Below are 9,856 nucleotides of genomic sequence, written 5' to 3' on the forward strand. Positions count from 1 at the left end.
CACACACACACACAGAGGAAGTGGGGATAGAACAACAGTCACATTTCAAAGAAAACATTTCAGCAGATCTTTTAAAAAATCTACACTGCCGGGCGGTGGTGGCGCACGCCTTTAATCCCAGCACTCGGGAGGCAGAGCCAGGTGGATCTCTGTGAGTTCGAGGCCAGCCTGGGCTACCAAGTGAGTTCCAGGAAAGGCGCAAAGCTACACAGAGAAACCCTGTCTCGGGGAAAAAAAAAAAAAAATCTACACTAGCTGGGCGATGGTATTGCACCCCTTTAATCCCAGCACTTGGGAGGGAGAGTCAGGTGGATCTCTGTGAGTTTGAGGCCAGCCTGATCTACAGAGTGAGTTCCAGGACAGCCAGGGCTACACAGAGAAACTGTCTCAAAAAAAAAAAAAAAAAAAAAATCCACACTAGACATGTGTAATTACAGTGGATATGTCACATACAAAGGCTAATAAAGTAGCTTTCAGTAGCTGTGTTAGAATTAATGACGCTATCAAATATAATGACAGCTGAGAGTGGTGGGGGCAGATACTGACAGATCGCTGTGAGTTGGAGGACAGCCTGGTCTACAGAGAGAGTTTCAAGCTAGCCAGGGCTATACAGGGAACCAATCAACCAACCAAACAAAACCCCAGATGTCATGTAAGACAAAAGGCACAACACTTCCCCACCCTCCCACCCCACCCCGCCAAGCACTGACCTCTGGAGTTCTGGAGCGTATGTACGCCATGAAGACGCTTGCTGCACCCACACCCTATGAGAAGCACCGTTAGGTGTGAAGTCCAGCAGCTCTGGCCCAGCCATGCTGTCAGCAAGCGCAGGCAAGCGGAAAGCGGCTCCGCTCTGCCCTTGAGCAAAGCTGACACATCTGTGTTTTGACCACAATAAGAAAAAAGCAAAAGGGGAAATGAAAATCCACTATGAAAATAAGCCATGGGGAAACTTTCTCCAAAATAAAAGCACTGCCATTAAAAATATTAAATACGTGTGCATAAGCTCCACTATACAACTGAGTGTTGATTTAGAAAAATATGCATGTTCTTAGAGTTGATTATTTTAAAATAATGCATATTTCAAATTTTAAAAATTTCAAATACCTCATCCTGCTACTCTAGGAAAAAAATGAATCGAGAGTCAAGACTTCTCTTCAGAGGTAGCTCTAATACAAACTTTCACATAGATTTTCTAGGCACATCCCAGTATATGCCTACTGCCTAGATTTGCTGAATTACAATTAACAATTAACTTAATTTTGAGTCATTAAAATGTTTTAACTATGGTTGGTCTATTTTATATTTATGTAATTTACTATTACTTTAGAAGATGTATTTATTATGTATACGGTATTCTGCCTGCATGTGTACCTGCCATGAGAGACCAGAGCCGGGTGGTGGTGGTGGTGGCAGCACACGCCTTTAACCCCAGCACTCGGGAGGCAGAGCCAGGCAGATCTTTTGAGTTCGAGGCCAGTCTGGTCTACAGAGCGAGTTCTAGGACAGGCTCTAAAGTTACACAAAGAAACCCTGTCTCAAAAAAAAAAAAAAAAAAAAAAGAGGACACCAGATCCATTATAGGTGGTTGTGAGCGACCACGTGCTTGCTTGGAATTGAACTCAGGACCTCTGAAAGAACAGCCAGTGCTCTTAACTGCTGAACCACTGAGCCATCTTTCCAGCCCTACTATTTTTTTTTTTCCAGCCTTAACTATGTAGCTCTGCTTGGGCTGGAACTCACTGTGTAGATCAAGCTGGTCTCAAACTTAGAGATCTGCCTTTCTCTGTCACCTAAGTGCTGAGATTGAAGACGTGCCACCACACCCTGCTATGGTATATCTTATAATTAAACAGGGTGCTATAATTCTTCAGAGTTTAACTCAACATGGTTCTTCATGGTATTATTTATAAGCATGGAAATTACTTTCACGCCCAGAATAAACTGAAACCGTCAAGTAATTTTATTCAAAATACTTTATAGCATAAAGCCAGTTGGAAGCATGTTTAGTGGGTCTAGCGTGTAGTTGAATGGGAGTCTTTGCACAGCTTCCAAGAGGCCTTGGGTTCAGTTCCCAGCACTGACAGAAGAGGGAAGGAAGGAGTTAGGAGGCTACGATGGACTACATTGAGACCTTCTCAAAAAACAAACAGGAGGCGCTGGAGAGAGGGCTCAGCGGTTAAGAGCACAGCTACTCTTCCAGAGGACCCAGTTTTCATTCCCAGCACCCACAGGGTGCCTCACAGCCATCAGTAACTCCAGTTCCAGGGGGTCTGACACCCTCCTCGGACCTCCTCAGGCACCAGGCACTTACATGGTGCACAGACATACATGCAGGCAAAACATCCATACTCATTAACTAAAAAAACAAGAGACAAGGAAAATGCAAGTACTTCTGAGGGGCGTACAGAAGCAGTTGTTTTCCACGTTCCTTACTGCCCACTGCACAGCAGTTGTTCAGTAACAAGCACACGAGGTAGAGGAAGAAATACATGGCTATTAATAGAAGCCCACAGTCCCTAAGTGAGGCCAGAGCTGGTAAACGGTATGTGTGACCTAAGCCGAGACTAGCCGGGGGGTGGTGGTGGTGGTGGTGGTGGTGGTGGTGGAGGACGCCTTTAATCCCAGCACTCGGGAGGCAGAGCCAGGCGAATCTCTGTGAGTTCGAGGCCAGCCTGGGCTACAGAGCAAGATCCAGGACAGGAACCAAAACTACATAGAGAAACCCTGTCTCAAAAAACAAACAAACAACAACAAAAAAAAAAAAAAAAAAAAAAGAAAAAGAAAAAGAAAAGAAAAAAAAGCCGGGCGGTGGTGGCGCACGCCTTTAATCCCAGCACTCGGGAGGCAGAGCCAGGCGGATCTCTGTGAGTTCGAGGCCAGCCTGGGCTACCAAGTGAGTCCCAGGAAAGGCGCAAAGCTACACAGAGAAACCCTGTCTCGAAAAACAAACAAAAAAAAAAAAAAAAAAAAAAGAAAAGAAAAAAAAAGAGCAAGGCTAGCATTAGACAAAAGACTTAGAACACTAATCCTTGTTTGTGCTGCAGTCTTAGACATGAACACAGGAAGTCACATGCAACTTCTCGCCCTCACTGGCAAAGGGTCTTGTGCTGAGAACTCTCTGGAGTTTATGCTTATCCTAAGGCAGTCCAAAGAGAAGACACTCACATCAGCAGATGTAGAGATAAATGACCTATCAACAAGGATATCTTTTTGTGGGAAGAATACCAACTAATACATAAGGAAGAAAAACTGCTCCCAACTTACTTTGAGCTAGCCTGGTAGGCTCTCAGAGCAAAGCAAGAATACCTGTAAGGGTTTAGGGTTTTGTTTTTTTTTTATTGTTGCTGCTGCTGTTTTGTTAGAAACAAGGCCTCACTATGCTGCCCATGTTAGTTTCAAATGGTCTTCCTATCTCAGCATCCTAAGTAGCCAGAAATACAGGTATGCTTAGAGTGTTTCTCAAAACCGTCTCCCAACTCTGCAACCTCAGGCAAATACAACAGCAACAAAAATGTTTCAAAAAAAAAAAAAAACACCTTTCAGGTAGACTGCAAATACGAAAGAAAATACTATCTGTTCTTAACCCAAAACACAAGCCTAGGGTTGGAGAGATGGTTCATCAGTTGAGAGCACTGGCTGATCTGGCAGAGGATCTGACACTCACATGGTAAACAACGATTCCAGGTCCAGGGGATCCAGTGCCATCTTCTGACCTCTGTGAGCACTGCATGTACATGGTGCATACGTGTGCAGCCAAAACACCCATATGCATAAAATATAAATAAAATATCTTAAGAATTGGGTTTCAACCATTCTCTGTGGCTCAGTGTCTTCATCTGTAAGATGTGGGGAGGAAAACTTACATCCAGGTTGCTCTGCAGCTACATGAAAACTCTTAATATTTAGCACAGTAACCTTATCTAACATACTCTGTTCCCCTAAATCAGGACTAGAATAAAAGAACTATCTTCCAGAAAAAGAGACATTTAAAAAAAAAAAAAATCAAGGAACATTCTCAAACTTTAATGTTAAATGAAATCACCCAGAGTTTGTTAAAAGTGCAAATTTGGAGCTGGGTGTGGCAGCTCACGTCCGTAATTACACTGGGGAAACCTCTGGGGAAAGAGACAGGAAGATGTCTAGTCAACCAAGGCCAGCCCTAGCTCTGGAGCCAAGACACCGCCTCGGAAGACCAAAGCCTGGCGGAAGCAGCAGGGTCAGAAGCTCAAGCCGGGCTCCAGGACAGTTTCAGGCAACATAAAACCCCTCCACAAAACACAACAGAAAGTTATAGCCAAGGGGTGCAATTCAGGGGCAGGGTGCATACCCACCACACACAAAGGCCGGGGTTCAATGTGCAGCACCACAAAAAAGTGAACTGGGGGGCTGGAGAGAGGCTCAGTGGTAAAGAGCACTGACTTTTTGAACCCAGAGGACCCAGGTTCAATTCCCAGCACTCACATGGCAGCTGTCTGTAACTCCAAGATCTAACACCTTCACACAGACATACATGCAGAAAAAACACCAGTGCACATAAAATAAAAGTAAATAAATAATTTTTTTTTTAAAAAGTGAATTGAGGCCAGGCGATGGTGGTGCACACCTTTAATCCCAGCACTGGGGAGGCAGAGACAGATGGATCTGTGAGTTCAAGGCCAGCCTGGTCTACAGAGTAAGTTCCAGGACGGGCTTCAAAACTACAGAGAAACTCTTGTCTTGAAAGACCAAAAAAGAAAAAAAAAAAAGTGGATTAGGGGAGAATATAGATTCTGGGAACCCACCTCTCCAAGGTTCCATAGGTCTAAAATAGAATGAGGGTGTGTTCTCTGACCCAATCACCAAGGATTAGTAAACAGAATTAAAACTGTCCTACAGGAAGCTGCTGGACATTAGTCTTCTGAGAAAGAAAAGGCCTAAAGAGGAGCACGGATATGTCCCCAAGTTCATTCAACCATCAGTCACAGAGTTCCTATTATACCATTCTCAAGAACTGTCAACATATGCAGAATTTTTCCCCAAGACAGGGTTTCTATGTGTAGCCCTGGGTGTCCTGGATCTCACTCTGTAGACCAGGCTGGCCTCCAACTCACAGAGATCCGCCTGCCTCTGCCTCCCGAGTGCTGGGATTAATGGCATGAGCCACCGCCATCCAGTTTGAAGCAGAAAAATTAAGGCAATCCCTGTAGTGGTAAATGCTGTGAATAAAATAAAAAATAGAGAAGTGGGGTAATTTCTTTGAAAAGCCAACATCTGAACTGCAACCTGAATGACAGAAATGAACTGGCCAGAGCACACTGGGAGAATACTGAAGCCTTGGGATACAGAAGAACAAAGATCTTAACACAGCACAAATAGGGGCATCAGACAGACACCACAAAAAGGAACAGAAAGCAGGAATATACTGATGTGGTCAGACTCCAGAGTACAGGACTGAGGAGAACACAGACACACAAGTATGGTCAGAGACGAAGGCAAAGGCGAGCGCGCAGGAAGTGCCTAGCACGCCTGATACCAGGCTGGCCTCCAGCTCAAGACATCCACCTGCCTCTGCCTCCGAGAGTGCTGGGTTAAAGGTGTATACTGCACCAGGCTAGGGTTTTACTCTGAATGGGAGGGAGATTTTCAAGATCGTGCGTGCATGTGCGGGTGTGAGTGTGAGTGTGTGAGTGTGAGTGTGTGTGTGTGTGTGACAATCTAATCTGCATTTTAGAGGATCTCTTAGGTTGTGATGGGAGAAATGCACAATAAGCAGCCAAAGTTGGAGAGAGGCCAGGAAGTGACTTCAGTTGAGCAGGAAAGAGATGGTGATAGCCTAGCAAGGATGGCAGCCCAGGGATGGGGAAAGAATGCATACTGAGTGCTGTAATTCTTTTAACTATAGGGGCTGGAGAGATGGCTCATTAAGAGCACTTGCTACTTGTCTGAAGGACCCCCGTTTGGTTCCTAGTCCTTATCTGGCATTAGCTCCTAAGCAAACTCAAAACCCCTCCAACTACAGCACTAGGGAGTCCAGTACCGTCTTCCTGTGGCACACACACACACACACACACACACACACACACACACACACTCTCAAGGGCACATTTCACAAATGTCAAAATTTTGTGAGAAAAGACTTGTAAAATTTAAAGAGAAAAGAACCAAGACAGAGGGTACTAAGCATCTGGGATTAATTACTCAGGAGATAATGAGTGACAATTGAGATTTATAGGTCTTAGGAAAGCTTATGAGACATCAGCCCAAACTGGTATTAGCAGATTTAGGATACTTCATGGTACTTAGCCTTTGAAGCTGGGCTGAAGAGGGTATTCTCCTTTAGTGTCAGTGGTTAAAAAACAAACAACAAAAATGCTGTACCAAATAAATGGCACATACCCCAATGCTAATAAAGTACATTAAGTGCCCTAAGTAAAGTAAATCCCTCCAGGGCCTCATGGCTGGGGTGATAACTGCTACTCTTCATTTGGAGGATGGTGTAACTAAGGATTATACCTAAATTTACCTGACTGGAACTACTAAATAAGACTTTTCTCAAATTCCACATTGCACTTGCTGCCTTGAGAATTTAACAATCTAAGCCTCACACGTCATATAATGTCTATTGATCTCTTAAATCTCACAATATCACCCAAGAGACACGGGAGAAAAACTTTCGAAATTAGGGCATGAATAGCTATTGTTGCTGGGTGGTGGCAGCAGATCTTAAAAAAAAAAAAAAATACACACTAGCCAGGTGGTGGTATTGTACCCCTTTAATCCCAGCACTCAGGAGGCAGAAGCAGGTAGATCTCTGAGTTCCAAGTCAGCCTGGTCTACAGAGCGAGTTCCAGGACAGGCACCAAAACTACACAGAGAAACCCTGTCTCGAAAAAGAAAGAAAGAAAAAGTGCCAGTAAGCATTTTAAGCCCACAGCAAAAAAATCAAATGCATGGGAGAAATAGCTCCAGAGTTATAGCATTAGCTGCTCTTGCAGAGGACCTGGGTTCGGTTCCCAGCACCTGCACGGTAACTTCAATCCTAGGAATTCAACACCTCCCTGGAGCACTCAGGAATGCACAGGTGCACAGACACACATACAGGCAAAATACCCATACACATTAAATAAAAAGAAATCAAATTTATTTCTAAAAAAACAAATGCAGCCGGGCAATGATGGCGCATACCTTTAATCCCAGCACTGGAGAGACAGAGGCCAGCCTATCTACATACAGAGTGAGTTCTAGAACAGCCAGGGCTACACAGTGAAACCCTGTCTCGAGAAAAAAAAAATGCAGTATGATATCATATTTTTATAAAACAAATGCAAAAATATCTGGAAGGATATAAACTAACAACCCCTGGCAAGTTGAGTGGCAGGATTATTTTTTTTTTCTCCTCATGTACTTCTATCAACATTTTCTCCAATCATCAAAAGAACATTTTGTACAAGCAAAAATATTGTTTTAGGATAGTAAAAAGGGTTTTTTTTTTTTTTTAAGCTAAAAAGGGGGAAGTGCAAAAAAAATTTCCTTTGTCTATCTATATCAACGGGATTTCAAGTATGGTAGAAGGAAAGGAAAAAAAATCCATGACCTAACATTTGCTAACAGGTCAGTTACTGCCCAAGGGCACACCCTTCAAAGAAGGAATCTAAGTCCCTAAGAATTCTTCCCATATTTGATGGAGAAAATCAGTCTCACATTTTCTGTCGTTCTTTCCTGCTGCTTACCACAGAAACACTTCAATTAAGGATCTTGGAGAGGAGAAGATGCCTCCTTTTAAACCACGTTGGGACACCCGAGTTTGGTTTCTGGTCTGAGTACGGAGGGCAGAGGGTGGGCGACTACACTAAAGGAATCTGCGTGAGCAGTGAGTCACCTGAAGCAGGAGCACGCAGCTGCTTCCCCCAACCTCCACATCAGACACAGGGCAGCGAGAATGCCTCCTAAGCGTCTCCAGACTAAACACTTGAGAAACTGTAGGCTTTTCCAAATTCTTGTACGAATTTCTGCTAGCAGTTTTTGACAGGACAGCACAAAAACCGCAGGGTCTCTTCTACAAATGCAGGTATAAATGCTTCCTGGAGCTCACCCGCCGCTCCAGATGCAAACCCGAGGCATTCCATTAAGGCCACATTCTCAGCCTTTCCAACTGGGGCAACTAAAAACATCCTGCCGCCTCTCTACGGTTAGCAAGTATTATCTTGGCCAAAACCCTAACGTTTAAACAGCCACTTCGGAAAACTTCGGCTTTAAGCAGCGACACGGATCTCAAAACCATCGCCAGGCTATCATCACCCTGCATTCCTTCCAATAACGGGGCTGCTACCTGCTGGTTTTCAGCCCCGGCTCCCCATACAGAACCAACAGAGAAGGGGAATCTTTTAAATCCGCAACACAATGGAGGCTTTAAAAAAAAAAAAGAAAGAAAGAAAAAGAAAAGAGCTCTGGCTTTCAGGATGGCAGCTATCACACACATCGCAACAAAGGGCCGCGTCCGGGTGACTTCATCGGACCCACCAGGCAAACGCCACCGCCCGGCTTTCGGGGCGACTGTCCCCCCAATCCCCTGCACGCCCACGCTGCCTAAGCAGGCCCTCCAAGTGACTGCTTGTCCAGCCCGGCTGCAGGCTGCCCAGCCGGCGGCCGCGGGCACCCCTGGGTGCAGCGCCCAGCCGGGGCTGCCCTCTCTGCCGCAGCGGTCCCCGGGAGCGCGCGGGCACAGAAGCGGCGACGCGACGAAGACGGGTCGCCGAGGAGGGCGGTGGGCCAGAGGGGGAGACACTCACCCGCCCAAACAAGCGGCGGGCGGGGAGGGTGGCAGCCGGGAGCGTTCCGGACGCCGCTGTCGCTGCCGCTGCTGCTGGCCGCCGGCCTCCTCCTCCCCCTCTGTTTGGATTCCACAGACCACGTCACTCCTAGCCACGAGACCCGGATCTGCCGGCTCCCGAGGGCGGCGCAACAGATGGCAGCGCCCCGAGCCGCCCGTGACCCCGCCCACCGCGCATGCGCCCGCCGCGCCGGCCGCCGGCGTCAGAGGGGGGGGGCGGCGGCTCCCGTCGCTGGGGCGCTGACGTGCGTGGGCGCGCCGAGCGCGGAGGAGGAGGAGGTTCCGGCCGGGAGGGAGGGGTGGGGCCGCCCCGCTGGGATGGTCGGGCGCCGGGGCCCGTGGCATTGTCCCACGTCGTCGTCGTCGTCGTCGCCTCCGTGTGGTCCGACGTGGGTATCCGTTGGCCGAGGGAATGGATGGGCTTCGGGCCAGCCGCCCTGTGCAGTCGTGCTTCGGGGGAGGTGCGCGTGAATGGATGGGTGTCGGCGGAGAGACCCGGTCTCCCTGCAGAGCTGGTGGCCCTCGTGGAAATCGGAACCCGAAGATGACCGAAGCGAGTCAGCCGTGGTGGTTGGAGTGATCCTGATGACGTTCCCAAACGGTTTGGGACCGGAAAAGCAGACCTAAATGAAGTGCAACGTGAACCTTAAAAAGAGAGGTGTCAAAAGCGAGGTGTGGCAGGCTGGCCTTCTACAGAGCGAGTTCCAGGACAGTCGGGGCCACACAGAGAAACCCTGGGGGGCGGTGGGAGTGTGTGTGTGTGGTGGGGGTGAATTCGAGTCCAGCCGGTGCCGTATAGAATCTGTCTCGATTTTTATAAAAAGTGAGAGGAACCCAGCTGTGGAGAGAAAGGGGCTGAGGCCAAGGGAGGGTAGCCGCGCTTCCTTCTTTGGGCTAGGGAGGCTAGGAAGCTATTTCAGAAATGCAAAGAAATTCACACCTGTGTAAGAAACAAAGGTTTCATCAGCAAATAGAGACATGAGCGAATAGAAGTGTGGAGGCTGGTAAGCAAGACATCTCTGCAAGCAGTTTAAGGAAGCTCTA

At 47.2% G+C, this 9,856-nt stretch overlaps 1 protein-coding gene across 2 annotated transcripts in view; it reads right to left on the minus strand.

Annotated features, from left to right (window-relative positions):
* Window positions 1-8,990, minus strand: part of Smim14 (small integral membrane protein 14) — a 49,269-nt gene extending 40,279 nt beyond the window's left edge. The window contains exon 1 of one of the 2 annotated variants that reach the window (XM_059275914.1): window positions 8,772-8,990. The gene's annotated coding sequence lies outside the window, so the exon portion shown is untranslated. Of the gene's footprint in view, window positions 1-7,712; window positions 7,823-8,771 lie in introns of those variants that run through there. The other variant, XM_059275915.1, reaches the window with a different exon arrangement.
* Window positions 8,991-9,856: the final 866 nt, after the last annotated feature.

The sequence above is a fragment of the Peromyscus eremicus genome, chromosome 10, assembly GCF_949786415.1.
Source record: "Peromyscus eremicus chromosome 10, PerEre_H2_v1, whole genome shotgun sequence".
Taxonomy (NCBI): domain Eukaryota; kingdom Metazoa; phylum Chordata; class Mammalia; order Rodentia; family Cricetidae; genus Peromyscus; species Peromyscus eremicus.